A 17,466-nucleotide genomic window follows, 5' to 3' on the forward strand; every position below is an offset into this window, starting at 1 on the left:
AATTTACGTGAACGCTGACACTACAGCATGTGTAATTCAGAATCGATGAGGGAAACGTATTGAATATGTAGCGAGGCATTTTTCTAACAAACGTGACATCCTGTGAAATTGCATTTTGCAAATGAATAATGTCTCTTACACATTCAACGCAACACATTTTAAAATATCTGTTTCGGTAACAGATTGTTTCAATCAAAATGTGTCCAGCGAACATATTGTATTCGAAATGAAAACACAGAGATATATAAGGTTAAACGATAGCTAACGTCGTAATTAACTTTTAGTTTTTTCCATTTGTCTTGGTTAGAGGGGTGAATTTATTCAACTAGTTCATAACTGGACCTACCAAACTTAATTAAAAGTTCGCTATATCATTCAAGATTTAAATTTTATAAATAAAATTGTATGTCCAGCAGTGGACTGCCATAGGCTGATGATGATGATGATGATGAAATAAAATTGTTACTCATTTATAATATTCTCAGTATAATTTTATTTTACGGTAGTCAACCTTCAAAAGCAAATAAAAACAAGAGAACAGCGGATCAATACTCTGAGAAAAAGCTTCGCGAACCTGTCGTTATTTAATTAATAGAGGCTTCAACATCGGTCGGTGGCATTGAGCGTTCTATCATCGATATCCGATTCCAATAATCGAGCGATACTCGTAAAACTTGTTTGTCAGTGAAGCCGCAGGAAAAAGCGCTACCATTGGCCCAGTTTCACCTACATAGCACACATTTACTCGGCGCTGTGATATATCGAGATATTTGCGATTGGGCACAACCGGACCATTTCTATTGGACACCCTTGAACTTTGTCAAACTTCGCATTGTAGGTCGAGGGGATTGTGACGTCAGACGGCCGGTTCCAACCTGTTCTAGCTTCTTATCTCGGAAACTTGGCAAAACAACCGCCGCCGTTGTTGAATACTTCGAAGTATGACATCTGTTACAAATAATAATTTATCGCTTTCGGAAGGAAAAGTTTTTGTTCCAATCGGCAGTGTTTGTTTGATGATGAAATTCATAATCGCTACAAATACCTCTAAATATAACATTCTTGTTCATTGATAAAGAGAGTTAAAACTTTAAGTCAGTAGAAACGATGATATGAATCACGGCAGTTTCCAAAAAAATATGTCCTACTTAAGTTGAAGCATTAATCCTTTAAAAAACTTCTGCAAAAACAAAAGCTAATCGTAAAACCTTATCCACGTCATCAAGTCACAATGACCAAGTTTTTACTCTACAAAATAACACGTATTTACACAAACGCTAAACAGAAGCCAGGGTTTGCAGTAGCCGTATAAATCCATTTACCCTGTCATCCAAACTGTACAAACAGCGGGTACACAGCTACATTTACTGCATTTCGCGTCTTGTATACTCTCCGAGATCCTTATGTGCGGTTGAATCTTCAAAGTCGGTCCCATTCAAGCAAATGGACTAATATCGTAACTTGGAACGACCGTCCCCCGACAGCGTATAGTAAATCGTCATTTGGTCGTTTTGCCTGGTTAATGTGCCAAGTTTCAATTAAAAAGCCATAGCTGTGCCATATATGGGCCGTTACTTTTGATTATTAGCGAGGGCTGTATTAATGTGGTGCAGATAATTTTATTAAGGTAAGGTAATAAATATTTTGAGTGCTGTTTTGCGTAGCGCTGTGAACATCAAGATAGAGTAGTGGTTGTTATGGGGACTACGTTTTATTGTGCTGTTTAACGTTTGTGCGAATAGCCTGTTTTCAAGAAATAGTTACGGATAGACATGTAGGTATTCGTATTATACTGGATTCCGGACCCTGTCTCTCCTATAAGACGAAAGCTAGAATCTCAAAACACAACATTAGTAAAAGCGACAATTTGTATCTAAACTAAAATCCTGGGCCATATTCTCAGACTGAACATTAAGACAAATGACTGTTATCTTAACCTTCAAACCGTGAAAATTCTCACTGTACTCCCGAACTCAGGTAATCAGATTAAATCAATGAACGCTTTCCCGAACAAACACGTGTCCAATAAATGTACCATCGGCAATGACAAATTACTTATTTCATGACAAGCGATCTTCCTTAACTCGCCGTTAAAACTTTTCTTTCGACTTTTCCATGAAAATATACCGAAAAAGGAAAGTTGATTTTATTCGTTTCGAGTTCGATTGGGATTATGTCCTTTACAAATATGAGTTATTACCAATTTTTAGATTATTATCTTTTGTATTTATGTCTGATATTCATGTGTTTGACACTTTTCTTCTTTGAAGCTAATACCATAAAGTAAGTTTTTATTCAACACACACGCAGCCTTTATAAGCCCAATTGATTTCGAAGTGTAATGACCAATACACGTGCAAAGGTCACTCAAGTACTTTCAAACTGGCCACAACGAATCGTAATTTCGCGCAAAATAATTTCAATGCATCTCAGGGCATAATGTAAGTAAATAATAAAACAAAAGCCTGCACACGACCTCGGTGTTCGGTCGTGAGACCCATCGGCCGAGCTAGTTCACAAGATAGACTTATACCATCTCTTTCCCTTGTGGATAAAATACAGATACTTACAACAATAGATGATCATTGATTGTGAGGGCTTTATAGATTACTACCTCAAAATAGTGGCCGTTACTCTTGTACCTATAACAAGATTTATTTTATTTTATGAATATTACAATTACCTAATCAGTATTCATTTACTTTTGCCAACTAGGTGATACTTATTTCTATAAATCCTTTTCGGCAGCCTATCCTGGCAATATACGTTTTAAGGCGTGGAATATAGATCCTCCAAACACTTCTAGTACCTACATAAAACTTTAACCGCATATGTGATTGAAATTCCGAGTCGGATGTCAAGCAATCAACTTTTTATATTTACTGCTTAAAGTAATAGTGACTACACATGCAAAGCCAATCTATCCCTAAAGATACTTAAATCCTAACTAATATTATAAATGTGAAAGTAACTCTGTCTGTCTGTCTGTCTGTCTTTTCTTCACGCCTAAACTACTGAACCGATTTGTGTGAAATTTGGTACAGACATAGTTTGGAACTTGAGAAAGGACATAGGATAGTTTTTATTTCAAAAAAAAATATTCCGGACATATAGCGCCATCTATTGGTCAAACCAAAAATATGCCGGAAGTCACTATTCCATGCGAACGAAGTCGCGGGCAAAAGCTAGTATGCAATAAAAAAGCTCGTTGACAGTCCAATAAAATCGTAATATCTAATAGATAAAAATCTAGCAGTATGTTAGGGGCAGCCGTAAAATCAATATGCGTAAGAAATACTTTTCTTAGCAAGTTGGAACACAAGGAACAAGGCGACAATATAAAGGGGAATAAATACCGCATAAGCTTATAAATCATTTGCGAACATGTTACACTCGACGACAAACACAGTTTCTTATATATTTCATTGTTGCCTTGCCGATTACGAAACTCGCATAAAAAGGGGGAGAAACATGGAACGACTTTTAGTCACCGAAATGATGGCAGAATGGGAAAACTGTTTATGGAGAACAATACGGCTAAGTATGCTATAATAATATGATCTTTTTATAACACTTCTTCAGTGTTTAAAACAGGTTAACCATAGGGTCTTGGAACTGAACCCCGGGCAAAATGCCAAAGGAGTCATACATAGTAGCAGCAAAATTTGTGCTTGGTCAGTGCTAATAGACTGACCCACTAGTAGTAAAACTGAATAACTAGCGATATAAAATCCGTTCGGCGACAAAGCGCATAGAAGAAAATATTAGACGCTGTATCTTTTATTGCAAAAATCCTACAATTGCAAGAACTTGATAGTGTTACCAGTCCAATAAGACGCCATTTAGAGTCTCGAAGCTACAGAGAGGCGGGACGGAAAGTCTTAAATTGCACAAAATGTTAATCCATGAAAGCGTAGGGAGGTCCCCCCTACTTACTTCGGAAGAAGAAAATTAAAGTCCACATATCTATGTGCTATGCAAAAATGCCTCGGTTGGCAAAGGAAAAGTTTTTGAAGATAATTTAAGCTATTCGGTTGGAGAGATGAGAATTATTGTTATATAAATCAAGCACTGACGACAGAGATCATGATAAGAATGCATGTTATTAAGTAAGAAAATAAAACTTTCAGATGGCGAAAAGTTATATAAGCTATTTTACCAATTATGAGAAAAATAAAAATAGTTCAATTTTATTCGGATCATCGACGCAAGTAAAGCAATTGGCATAAAAGCTTCATACGATATGAAATCGAGCTGTGTAAAATCAAGTAAGTCCGACATTAGCTCACTGGAGTAATACTGTAACTCCGCACTATTTTATGTCCGCTGCCAGCCAAGTGAATTTCATTAAAATGGCAAATATTGCATGGAATTTCCACTGCACTGCATTTTAACGTTGAAGCATTTAGAGAAAATTTTGTCAAAGAACTTTCTGGAAGTTCGAGTCCGAGTGTAACAAAGACTTTGTTCCAATGTCCCGACGGGAACCATTTACGAAGAAATTATATCTTTGAATCAAAAAGATAAACTCGGAACACAATAAACTTGCTTGAACATACCTTTGAGCTTAACACGGCACTCCAAAAAGAAATAACTGAAACAAAGAAAAGAGAAAAAATATTAATTTTCGTGTCCCTCCAATTGCTTGGTTGTCCTAAAAATAGTCGTATCCTTTTAATAGGCTTACTGACTTAACTTTGTCAATTTCGTGGTACAATTACAGGCGGGCTGAAAACGGCTTTCAGCCAATAACACTCACTAATGAAAGTGAACAAGAAACGGACACGGCCTTATGTTACATCCACACTGCAATGTAGTGGACAAACATTTCTTTATTACCTACACTTTATAGTGAGGACCATGCTGTGCTACTTTATTCTTATTACTACACTTCTGGACACATCTATTGGCCCACCTTAGAGTTTAGGTTTCGATGGCCCACACCGAAATAGTATTGCTAGACTGAACAAAAACTGTTGAAGCAGTTTTAAACCTGATACATTCTACCTTCTTTTTCGATCGTATTGTTTTAAATTTGAATTCAGAATACCATACGACATGAAGCTACGCGTAACAAGTCGGATATGCGCCTTGTTAAAGGCAATTGATTTTTAATAAAAAACATGTTTTATCAAATAAAGGTTTAATTTAATAACGCATGTTGCCTCCATGGGTATCTACTACAGCTCTCATACGATTAGGCATAGAGTTTATCAACCGCTCTATGAAATTTTGAGGAATCATCTCCAATTCCTCTTCTATGACAGTTTTCAACTCCTGCATCGTCTGGGCAACTGGCTGACGAGCCCTAACACGTCTTTTTAGCTTGTCCCACATGTGCTCAATGGGGTTCATGTCTGGGCTTGTGGCTGGCCAGTCCATAACTGTGATGTTCACATCCCGAAGATATTCCCTGACGACGCCGGCCGCATGGGCTCTTGCATTATCATGCATAAAAAGGAAATTTGGACCCATATTAGCCCACATAGTCCGCGCATGGTATCACGCGAGGTTCTAAGCACTCACGAATGTACCTTTCAGCATTTAATGTTGGCAGCCGTGGTCCTGTAACAACCGCAAGTTGAGTTTTGCAGCTCGCGGATATACTGCCCCAGACAGTCCATGAGCCACCGCCATAAGCAACCCTCTCTTCAAAGCAGCATTGTGCGAAACGCTCTGCCTTACGTCGGTAGACCTTCTTCCTTCCATCATTGCCATTTAAAACAATTTTAGACTCATCAGAAATGAGTACACGGCTCCAATCTTGCTGTGTCCAATTTAAATGACTGCGTGCGAAATGAAGGCGCACTGTTCGGTGGGCTCGCGTTAGTTTGGGCCAATTAGCTGGCTTGTGTGGTACCATATCGCGTTCCTTTAACCTTCTCCGAACAGTTCGAGCGCTCACAGATACTCCGTGGAAGTCGCAAAGTTGGTTTTGTATCTCAATGGAGGTAAGGTGACGATTCCCAAGCTGGTCGTCACGATGAATCGATCCTGCCTTTCAGTTGTGACCCGAGATCGTGGCCTTCCTTGGCGACGAACTAAGCCGCCAATCTCTAGGTACCTCCGATAAACATTTCGGACCGCAGATCGACTTAAATTAAGTTGAGCACTCACGTTTCTTTGGCTGTGTCCGGTCTGAATAAGTGCCACAGCTTGGGCGGCGACTTCAGGTGAAGTATCCATAGATTATTGATAGAACCTCACCTTAATGTTAAGAATAAGTAATGTTTGTTGCAAAACCAAAGATATCAATCACTTTTTCAAGAATTAAATCCAAGTAAACCAATAGAACCAAGTTTTCTCAGTACTCGATTGTTTGATATCAACAAACAGGCTCCAAATTGTCTTTTGTTTCTTTAAATTCTGTGTTCGAAATTCAAAAAAAGACTATTGAATTAAATTGTGAATGTGTCAGGTTCAAAACTGCATAAAAACTTTTTGCTCGACCTAATATAAAATTTTTGCTAGGACCAAACGAAACTGAAAATACAAGGTGGGCCAATAGATGTGTCCAGAAGTGCAGTTTTATAATAGCTGCGAGAAAAGACCGTGGACTTTACTGGCTAGGAAATAATGAACTGGTTTCGTGGGGAAAAATATGAGTGTGTTAATTTTATTAACAAAAAGTTAATTAATGAGAATTACTAACCTCCCCACTCAGAGACATTTAATGGCTACTTAAGCCATTCCTTAGTGAAGGATTTGTATGACATTCCGTCAGTAAGGAGTGACTTAAGTAATCATTAAATGTCTCTGAGTGGGGAGGTAAGTCACCTACAAAGGAAACGAATATGACAATTATTGTACATACATTGAAACCACATAGTATTTTATATTAGTTTCTTACTTATCTTCAATTTAGACTATACCTACAAGTTTGCATTTACATACAATTCCATATAATATAATTCAAATTATTGGTATAAAATATTCACCAAAACATCAATACTCTCCCGGGAAATTAGGAAACAATAAAAACAAACAAGAAATCCAAATAAGTTTAAGACTAATACCCAAGACACTCAAAAAACTTATTGCTTCATAATCAAAATACAAATCGGAAAGCATTTCGGGGAACATTCGTAACAATTTGCAAGTGTGTTCGAACTTCTAACTTATTGGGTCTAACTAATACTCGGGAGGATGAACTTTCTCATATAGTTTCTCATAATATCTCGTAATAATACCTAATTCGATAAGTCACTTGATTCCTCATAGCCAATATTCTTTGGAGCAGAAACGATCAGGATCAATCTTGTCTAATTTGGCGCGCGTTTCTTTTTGCCCCGAGTAATGCCTCTTCTATTAGCTAACTGATCAATTTATGAAAGCTATCGCTTTGAATCGTGAGCCAATTCTTCAACTGTAATGGGTGAGAGTTCTATTTTCTTCGTTTCTCTCGTGTTATTGAGTAGTTTGTTAAACCTCTTTTTAAACGGTTTTTTTATTATGCGACCAGGTACACATAAAGACTGAAATAATTCTTAAAACACACAAAGGGTATTAACGCATATCTATTTCTCAATCGAAACTCAACTTATTTACGTTCATGCAAGATACATTTTCGTAAAAAGAAGCAACATTTTCTGTCTGCCGCCGAATGGGTTCCGCGATCCTTTGACTATGCTCTCATTGATTCAGGGATCCTTTCGCACGACTCCCTATATCAAAACGGCGACCGCGTTAAGCCCTCAAAGAAGTGACTCGTCAAAAGGCATTGGTATTGGTGTAAATCTCCCGCAATGACGCCATACTAACGTCCCAGAAGGAATGAAATGTTTCTCTTTCAAGTCTGTTGATCATACAAAATATCTGTGTATTAAAATGTACGTAAATTATGTAGGTACTTCTCTCGCGTGGTGAACATTTTTGTGTCACGTACTAAATCCGATACTTAATGGGCCTGGGTATTAACATCGTATGTGGGATTTAAAAGTCTGCCTTATTTGACTTTCAAAACATGAAGGCTCGATCTCTTTAATATTCGAATTAGAAATGAAAGCTTGGTAAGAAGCAACAGTGTCTGCCTAATATTAAAAGTTCTAGCTGACAAATAATCCGAAATATTTCAGACAGAAAAATTGAAATAAGACAAGGTTGATACAGACATTGAGAAAGCCTGATTTTATTGTAACGAAGAACCCAAGGAAGGCAAAGAAAAGGAGCATCATTTAAAAAATGGTCAAACAACAGAAACGAAGCTCAAATAAGAAAATACTGCATCTTATATTACACGAAGCACGAATAAACGGGTTTTAGCCAAGACACACCTGTTTGTTGAAGAACTCATAAATAAAGGAGGAACGGCTAAACTTGGTGGAACATTTTCAGGTGAATCTGCAAAAACTGCGTATTGTTCGTGAGATGGTGCTTGAGAGAACATACTGCTCTTGATGTTGGTAAACGAGGGAAATACGGTGGCAAAGGGGTGTTTAACTTTTTTGAAAAACGAAATATTTCTGGAAGCCGTCCTCCTTTAAAAAAGAAAATGGAAAGAGTTTGGTGGTTGGTATTTTACGTAGTACCTACCTACGATGTTTTCTTTTAGCTCTTTATAAGCTAAAGAGATGAAATAATTGTTCTTGGTGGTAAATTAGCCTGTCACTGCCTGTCTTGCCGGAAAAAGTTACGAGTTATATTCAATAGACAGTGAAATACCCAAAATATGCCAATTTGACAAACGTGTCTACTCGCTTCCACTGAACGAAACAGAACATAAATAAAATACAACCAAAACCGGCCTCTGTCAAATAACCCAACTCCGCCATAATTAAATATTCCCCACCAGTCTCCAACAATTAATTAGGTCCAACCTTTATTAAGGCATTAACCATGTTAACACTTTAATTAAATTATTACCAAGAAAATTATGGTCAAGCTAAACGTTTTATATTACAAACTAGTAGTTCGCATTTAAGTTCAATATGTTACTGAAAACGAAGACAAATTAACTAATAACTTTTTATGAAATAAAGTTGAAATTAATGAAATTGCAACACAGACTGTAAATACGTAACAATAATTCATTTTAGCCACATCATTTATGTAGGTAATTAAAAAACTAACACGACCATAACACGACAGCTAAAAGTAATGAAGAGTTAGACCATTGCACGTTGTACGTACGTTTAAAACACGAAACACTGAAAACCACTTTATTGAGTCTTACAGTTAATTACAACGGTTATGACAAAACTAACAATGTTTACTACATAAATTGCTGACCGCGCACAAAAGGAAAATGTGCCGTAATAATATTTTATTGCCGTGATAAATTCCACGGTCTCGCACTTCACAAACGTTAGGAGTTAATCTTTCCCACATAGTATCCCTCGTACTTAGCAATGTAGTGTATTGGGACCCCATCGAAATCTATTGAGCGTATAAATATTTTCCTTCCTTTGATTTACCACTCCACATATAAAAGGTTCGATGTGGGAGTCGAGAAACGGATATTTCATAAATTCCATGACATTTACAACGAGCTAAAAATACTATAGTGTACTTTTATTTATTTTATTCACAACCATGAAGAGCAGACATTATATCCCCGTAAAAACATAAGTTAATATCATTGAGAATGTCGTTGTGCTATGTTTATGTAGAAAATTGACATAATAGCTTCATAAAAATGTGCGTCATTCGAAATATGCTTTTGTTCTATAATAAAAAAACATACATTTCATAATAATTATGACTGTAATGTCGTATATTGCCTTGGACTTTTTCCCGTGATTCTATACAAAAAAGTACGTTTACCGCTAAAATAAAAGAACTTACTTTATGAACACGGCTCTCAACAAAAACGACGCAAGCGGCGCCCATACAGTTAATCTTTTTAATGCAATCGTGCCATCCAATACTCGTACCATGCAAGCGAAAATTTGCTGCAATTTTTCACTTAAACAAAAGAGCGCAAATTCCATTGCCAGTTCTCTCCATTACGTTTTCAAGAAGCACCGTCTAAACGCTGCGGTGGATGTTAATCTCTTCCGTCCGATCGCTCTTTTCAGGGTTAATGGTGTAAGAGAGTCTTCGGTGTGAATTGCGATTACGAAAGATACTCACGTTCCAACGCTGTCCCTTGAGCTTGCTTCTTAGCTCAGACTTTCTTTATTAGCAAAGTAAAAAATATATAATTTCTTTCCGTCGCATTATATGCTACAACTTTGCCCTACTAAAGAAAAATAACTTGGACGTTCCTGACAGAATTTCAATCAAGCGAGAGTAGGTACTTGTTTTCTACTGCAAAAAATATTGGGGACACAATATTTTCTCTGGAGATTTGTCAGAAACGGTCATAATTTATTATGTGCTCAAGTTCAGTCCGCGTGAATAATACTGAGTGCTTTTCTATATCTTGTACAAAACCTTATTTTATTTTGGTAAAAGTTCTGTTTTCGTTTTTATTTATACCTACACCTAACAAACTTACAAAGTTAGATACAATAACGAGGACTATGAAGTCAGAGCCAGAATAATATCAATTAAACCAAACCTACTACAACAACATCAAAATAAACCACAAATAGCACGAAAACAAACAATATCAAAGCTTTCAAGACAACGTACTGTTGATAATGAACTCAGTACAAACAATTTGAAAACAAAACAACGGAAGCTTGAAGAAACAATGTTAGTACTATGATATTACATTATCGCGTTGCAAGAACCGAGCACCGCTGACCGCACGCTATGTCGAGTGACAAATTAAATAAATTTACGGCCACAAGACTTAGGCTGCAGACATATGTAACGCTTTGCGCCTTAGTAAATACAATATACATACGTGAGTCAGCGTTCTCAAAGCGCTCCATTTCATCGCGATATGTTTGTCGTGATCTCCTTGAATTTATCGTTTCTCGTTACTGGGTGAAGTGTAAGCTTTTGAAAGTAATATATAACGTTAGTGCAAATGTAAAGTGGAGTGAATCTTGACATCGTTTCAACGATAAAAATGTATGACAACACGCTTTTTTGATGATGCTCAAAATACGCATGTCATTCCATCATCCCCTTTATGCCGTAAAAGAGAGAATAAAACACACATTTTATGTGAATAATAATATGTTTATCAAGTATTTGAGTAACCACATTCCATAGCTGGGAATCACGATTTACTGCAGAATTTTTGACCTATCGGCTAGCATTTGAGATGGTACTTAAAAGATTACATTAAACTTTGTTTCACAACGTAATGGCGGAATTATAAAGGCGGTCTCATCATTAGGGCCGGGTCAAGGTGCACCTCAAAAGGCTAAATTTAGCCAATAAACAGGTGACTAACGATGATTGCCTGACTAAGTAACATTTACAGGCACTTATAAACCTTTGTGAAAGTCTTCAACTCAACAATAAGGTTTTATGTAACAAAAATTAGGGCTTTGATAGCGTAACATTTTATTGGGGTTAATAAAAAGGTCTTAAAGATAGTTAACTAGCTTTCTTTTGCTAACGTTTGTTTTTTTGGAACAAGATATAAATCATCTTCATGTTTCTGTAGACGATGTTTCCTTACATTCTTTAAGCCGCGTACGCACGTACGAACAAATTTGTTGCGTTACATGATTTGCAACAACTTGGTTCGCACGTGCGTACCACTATCGAACATCGAACACTCTGTTCGTCAAACATGTTCGCGGCGATCCTTGGTGTGTGTTCTGTATGGACAGTGTTCGAAGCGCTTTAATAACTTCACAATCGACCAGTTCCAACGGCGCCGTCATGGCTACTAAGATAGAGTTCACGACTGTTGTTCGCGAACTCGACTCGAAGTATGTTTGCGTTCGTGTTCGAATATGCCGTCCATACGTACGAACCAAATGTTCGGGTCTGGTGTTTGTGTTCGCTATGTTCGTGTTCGTACGTGCGTACGCGCCTTTAGATGATGACCAAATATGTCAAGTCAAAGTACAAATTAAAGTCCACTTCCTGATATCGTTTCTGAAATTACGTTGTGCCCTAAAACCTCATATACCAACTTAAAACATCCTATCTATCATCCTGCCATTAACTTCAAAAAAAATCAATGAAAAGGATCACAACTCAACAAGTGCAGAATAGCCCAACATACGTCAACCGTTCGTCTTTGCAATAAACACTTACCACTACTAGCTCATAGACATGCAAATGTTCCCGGCTACGTCTGCTCGACGTTTTATGAATGTCACCCCACTATCGCTTACAGTGCCCGAGTAGGAAATATTATGACTGCAATGCGCCTTAAAGTGGTGACGACGGGTGTATGAATGATAGCGAAAAGGTTCGTATTGGAAGGTTCTATTTATATGGTTTCGAAATTCGGTAAGGAGGTTTGAAATCTTATTCTTTGAATTTTGTATCGAATCATATTATAGACACAGGCTTTTAAAATAAAATCAGTAGAAATATTCTAGTTCTGAAATGTAACAAACATTAAGACACTATTAATTTTAATAAAATCTCGCTTTATTTTATTACTTATCTCATCGCTTAAGGCCGTCTCGGCCTTGAGAATTCGAATAAGAACAAATTACAGCTGGGAATTCCTGTCTGCCAGCTGAATTAGGTATTTTTGATGCTTAATTAAATATTGATTAATAAAATACTTTGTTGTTAAAAATCCCTTAATTGTGAGCAGTTGCTATGTTGAGCAGTAGATGACTCCACGAAAATTGTAGGTGATCCTTTTAGTCTCCCGAAACAGATGCCATAGCTGACAATAGCAAAAAAAAGTGGGCTCACCCATGAACATCTGTCAATCATCCATTCCAATTCCTAACCAATGAAAAGTGCTGACGACATACTGGAATTTCCCTTGGATCCCGAATTTGCAACAAAATAAACCATGACTGTGTACAAATCGTCGCGGTCGGACGCAGATGACATTTCTGACAGGCACTTTGTACCGGGATTGCGTAAACGAAATCTCGTCGAATAAACTTGAACGAATTGAAAAACAAGCTTCGGCTGACACTTTCAGTATTAGTTTCGTGACGCCTGGACGAATTGTGTTTCGTTTTTCGGGCGAATATTTATTAGGTTATAGGCAACAATGTCTACCTGTAGATAAGGTTTCATTGTAGCTATACGATCCAATAAACACTGCCTAGCAACCAGACAAGTCTCTTTTAAAAGAAGTATAAATAACGGTAAGATTCTTTGCTCAATTTTAAATGTCAAGATTATAGCCTGACCTACTCAATAACAGATCTAAGTAGTTTATACCCCTAACACACAGGGACTCGTAGGTGTGTCACGTCAAAACTACTCGACAAAATGAATCGCAATCAAAAATATGACAATAACCTCTTTCGGATTCAAAATCGCGTACTTTCAAGGTAGCTTCATGACATAGGTAGGTACGCCTTTACTCGCAATGTTGAAAATCTTACTTTGTTGCAATGTGGTGACAGCCAATTAGTATCTGTTTCAAAACACGCAACAACTCGCTAACTGTCAAGATTCTTCACGACTTTGAAGAGAATTTCGTCGAGTTTGGAAACTTGTGCGTATCAAAAACACTCATTATTCGTCAGGTGAAATGGATGGCGAAATTTTGGACACGGATAATGAGTTCTAGTTTTTTATTACCGCGGTAGAGCGAAATAATGTACTTTGAAAAGAAAATCTTTATAATTTTTTTGGTTAATGACTTGAAGTTACTTTCTTAGATTTCTGAATAATAATATTAGTTTGAAATATTGTATTAATTTATGTTAAACAACATCGTTCATTAAATTATCGTTCTATTTTTTAACAAATATCAGATTTAACTTAAATTCAAAATCAATTTGAAACCAATTCTAATTTCACGCAAAGGATTTCCTACACATCACACCACCGCATCTAACTCATAAAAAACCCGGCTCGCCTACATCTAAAGGCACCCAAAACTTAATTGCAAATCGGTCGACTTGACGAGGGGTTTCTCAAAGCGATCGTTCAACGGTTGAAAACCTCTATCTAAATTGGCATTTCATCAGCATAGAAGCCTTACCAGGGAGCTGTCAAAAGAGATAACATAGATAAATCAATTGATTGACATAATATCTGGAAGACGAAGGGGCCTCTAATCAATGGGCGATGAGAAGAAAAGAGCACGAAGCCGATTAACCAACGAGGTCGGATTGGAGGAAAATGATTAAATGAGGAATTAGCCGCGATAAGAAAGCACCAGTCGACGGCTGATCGCCGATGTTTGGATACCAACTTTTTATCTTTCGGTTTTGTGATTGATTTTTTATACTTTCTGGCCTCAAAGTCTCTTGAAAAAACGTCTGCAATTTTAGAGATGATTAATAAAATGAAAAAAGGAATCAGTAAATACTGCTATCAAAATTTAATAACTAATCCAAAAGTCGTCATTAGACACAAATCAGATTTCATGTCATTAAAAGCAATCACATTAACATGTTGTTACAGCCTTTTTATCGTCCCACTGCTGGGCACAGGCCTCCTCTCACACGGAGAAGGCCTGTCTACAGTCTGTTAATCACATTACCATAAAATACATAATTCACAAAGCAATCTCGAATCTCTAGAACCATATCTATATGGTCTATAATAAAATGGTGATTACAGAACCTACACCACTAAGTCGGTCTGATTCTCAAAGACATTGGACGAGATAAGGACCCACAAAGGGAATCCTTACCAAAATTGATATCTTTTCCAATAGGATTAGTAGTATCTAAGGCTATTACATGCTAATATCCCGTAATATACCTTACCTTTGATGGTCTTTAATAAAAGCTCTTTGGGAGATAATAATAATAATAATAAATAAATCTTTATTAGTACCTCAAATTGCAAGTTACAAAAATAACAGTGAAACCACACTAGGCAGAGCCTGAATCGTGGCTTACAAACAAAAACGTTTACACTAATACTAGTAAAATAAGTTAAATCTACATTTGATTCTAAAAAAGTGAAGTGCGAGTGAATTGGATGTGTATATGTATGAAATATGTGTGCGTGTGTGTGTATGTGTTTATGGTTTGAAAGAGTGTTATGTGTGTTGTGTATGATAAATTGTTATAATTAATGTATTTAGCTTATTCTTTAGCAAATTGTGCGTAGCAACTGTTCCAACTGATAATAATAGTTCATGCTGGCGATTAATTTCCTAACTTTGATTTTGGCTTCACGAGTCGTATTATGCTGTAGCTGATATTTATTTGCAATTTTATTGTACAGGTATGGAAACATAAACTTCTGTGATCTTCTAGCAAAAGAAGTTTTACACCTAGTGCTAGGAATTTTAAAAACTCTTAGCTTCAGCCAGTCACTGTAACTTGGCGAACTTATGACCACCTTATGAGTGGAGATAATTGCACACAGTACATAGAGCCCTCGTACGCTAAGTAGATCAGCCTCTTTGTAAAGATCCTCTGTTGAAAATCGAATAGGCTTTTTTAACATTACTTTTAAAACCGATCTTTGCGCTCTTTCCAAAAGCATAAGGTGTGATGTCGATGTGCCACCCCACACGCTTATACAGTATGACAGGATGGATTGGCACAAGGAGATATAAATAGCTTTAAGAAGTTTCATGCAAGCAACATCTCTAAGTTCCCTAATGATATATATTAACTTTCTGGTTTTGGCTGAGAGTGCAATGATTTGCTCCTTGAATGTGAGTTTTTCGTCGATAATTACTCCAAGATATTTTATAGATGGTGTTCGTTGTAAATTACAGCACTGACATTTGGTGTTATAGATTTGCCTTTGGTCGCAACTGTGTATTTGAATAGTTAGTAGAGAAGACGGAGAGGAAGCTGCAGTTTTGTGAAAACATAGAAACCTGGTTTTGTTGGCATTTAATGTAAGTAAGTTATTGTTTAACCATTTTGCGATTGTATTGATGCCTTGTTCAGCATTCCTAAAACAGTCCCTCCAGTTACTATCGTGAAATACAACAGCAGTGTCATCTGCATAGCAAACTATTTTAGCATTTTTCAGAGGTAAATTAGTCAGGCTGTTAATATATATTAGGAACAGTGTGGGTCCCAAGACGCTGCCCTGAGGTACTCCAAAAGATATTTCTTGTTTGGTACTGAGCCAGGAGTTAAGCTTTACGCATTGCTTCCTATGAGTTAAATAACTTTTGAACCATTCAAGTGCAATACCTCGAATTCCGATGTTTTCCAGTCTTCTCAGCAAAATTGGAATAGCTACGGTGTCGAAGGCTTTTGCTAAGTCTAAAAAGACTCCTACACATGCTAAGCCTTTGTCTAGATGGTCAATAATTTCATTTGTTAATAGATTAACTGCATCTTCTGTAGATTTATGTTTGCGAAATCCAAATTGAGTGTCCGATATAAATTTATTTAATTCTAGGTATTTGACAAGACGGGTATTTACTACTTTTTCCAATATTTTTGAGAAAACCGGAAGTAGAGATATTGGTCTATAATTATCAGGTAAGTTTGTTTCACCCCCTTTGTGAATTGGTACTATAACGGCAGTTTTCCAATCTGGAGGAACAATTCCCGTGGCCAAACTTTGATTGATAATGACTGTCAGTGGTTCAACTACGCACCGTTTAGCCAGTTTTATCATAAGGTTATTAATACCATCTAATCCTGGAGCACTATCAGTTTTTAGGTTCATGATGATATTTTCTATTTCTCGGGTGTCCGTGGGCTCAAAAAAGAAAGATTTTATTGGCGTTGAACCATTATTAAGCTCTTGTGCCAATTCAGACTGGGTTGTGTTGAGTCCTTTCAGAATGTTAGTAGCATAGCTTTGACCAACTGATGCAAAGAATTCATTGCACAGATTAACTGCGTTTTGTGGACATATGTGAACATTAAGCAGATTAGAAGCATTTGAGTTCGCAATTCTTTTCCTATGAGAGATTTTATTTATGGTTTCCCAGAGTTTTTTTGGCTGACTTTTGTATCTTTCAAGTAATTCAGAATCATAATGTTTTTTTACGTTACGCAGCAAAGTGATAAAGAAATTTCTATATCTAGTGTATATAAGAGTTTTCACATGGTCCTTTGGTGCATTCCTGGCTTCAAGATGGAGTTTATCTCTCACTCGGGAACACCTCAGTAACCCTTGTGTCATCCAAGGCTTGAGAATAATTTTCGAGCGGCTAATTGTAATTGTTTTAGAATTTGCATCGATAATAGATTTCATTATGTTTAGAAAAGTATCCGCTTGCTCAACGACACTCTGAATATTACACAACCCAGACCAATCAACATTACTTAGTTGTTCTACTATTGAGTCATAGTTAGGGGTTATCTTGTATTTACGGGGTGTTAAGTGTTCTGGAGTAACAGTTGATAATCCAGTTATCACTATGTCATGATCTGTAACAGATGATGGGCAAACAATTGTTTCTATGTCTACTTTACCCTTAAAAAATACATGATCAAGGCAGGAGTTAATTCTGGTAGGTTTATTTATTGCCGGTCTCAATCCCAATTCCGCCATAGCACATAGGTACGCCGCTGAGTCGGCCGCGTCTGG

General features: G+C 36.9%; 1 protein-coding gene across 4 annotated transcripts in view; it reads right to left on the reverse strand.

The window, feature by feature from the left end:
* The window catches only part of LOC124637294 (putative polypeptide N-acetylgalactosaminyltransferase 9), a 141,028-nt gene that overhangs the window by 44,441 nt on the left and 79,121 nt on the right, over positions 1–17,466 (reverse strand). For 3 of the 4 annotated variants that reach the window (XM_047173651.1, XM_047173650.1, XM_047173648.1), the window contains exon 2: positions 4,560–4,594. The exons of the other annotated variant lie outside the window; for it this stretch is intronic. The gene's annotated coding sequence lies outside the window, so the exon portion shown is untranslated. The remainder of the gene's footprint in view (positions 1–4,559; positions 4,595–17,466) is intronic. 4 annotated transcript variants of the gene reach the window in all.

The sequence above is a fragment of the Helicoverpa zea genome, chromosome 16 (genome assembly GCF_022581195.2).
Source record: "Helicoverpa zea isolate HzStark_Cry1AcR chromosome 16, ilHelZeax1.1, whole genome shotgun sequence".
Taxonomy (NCBI): Eukaryota; Metazoa; Arthropoda; class Insecta; order Lepidoptera; family Noctuidae; genus Helicoverpa; species Helicoverpa zea.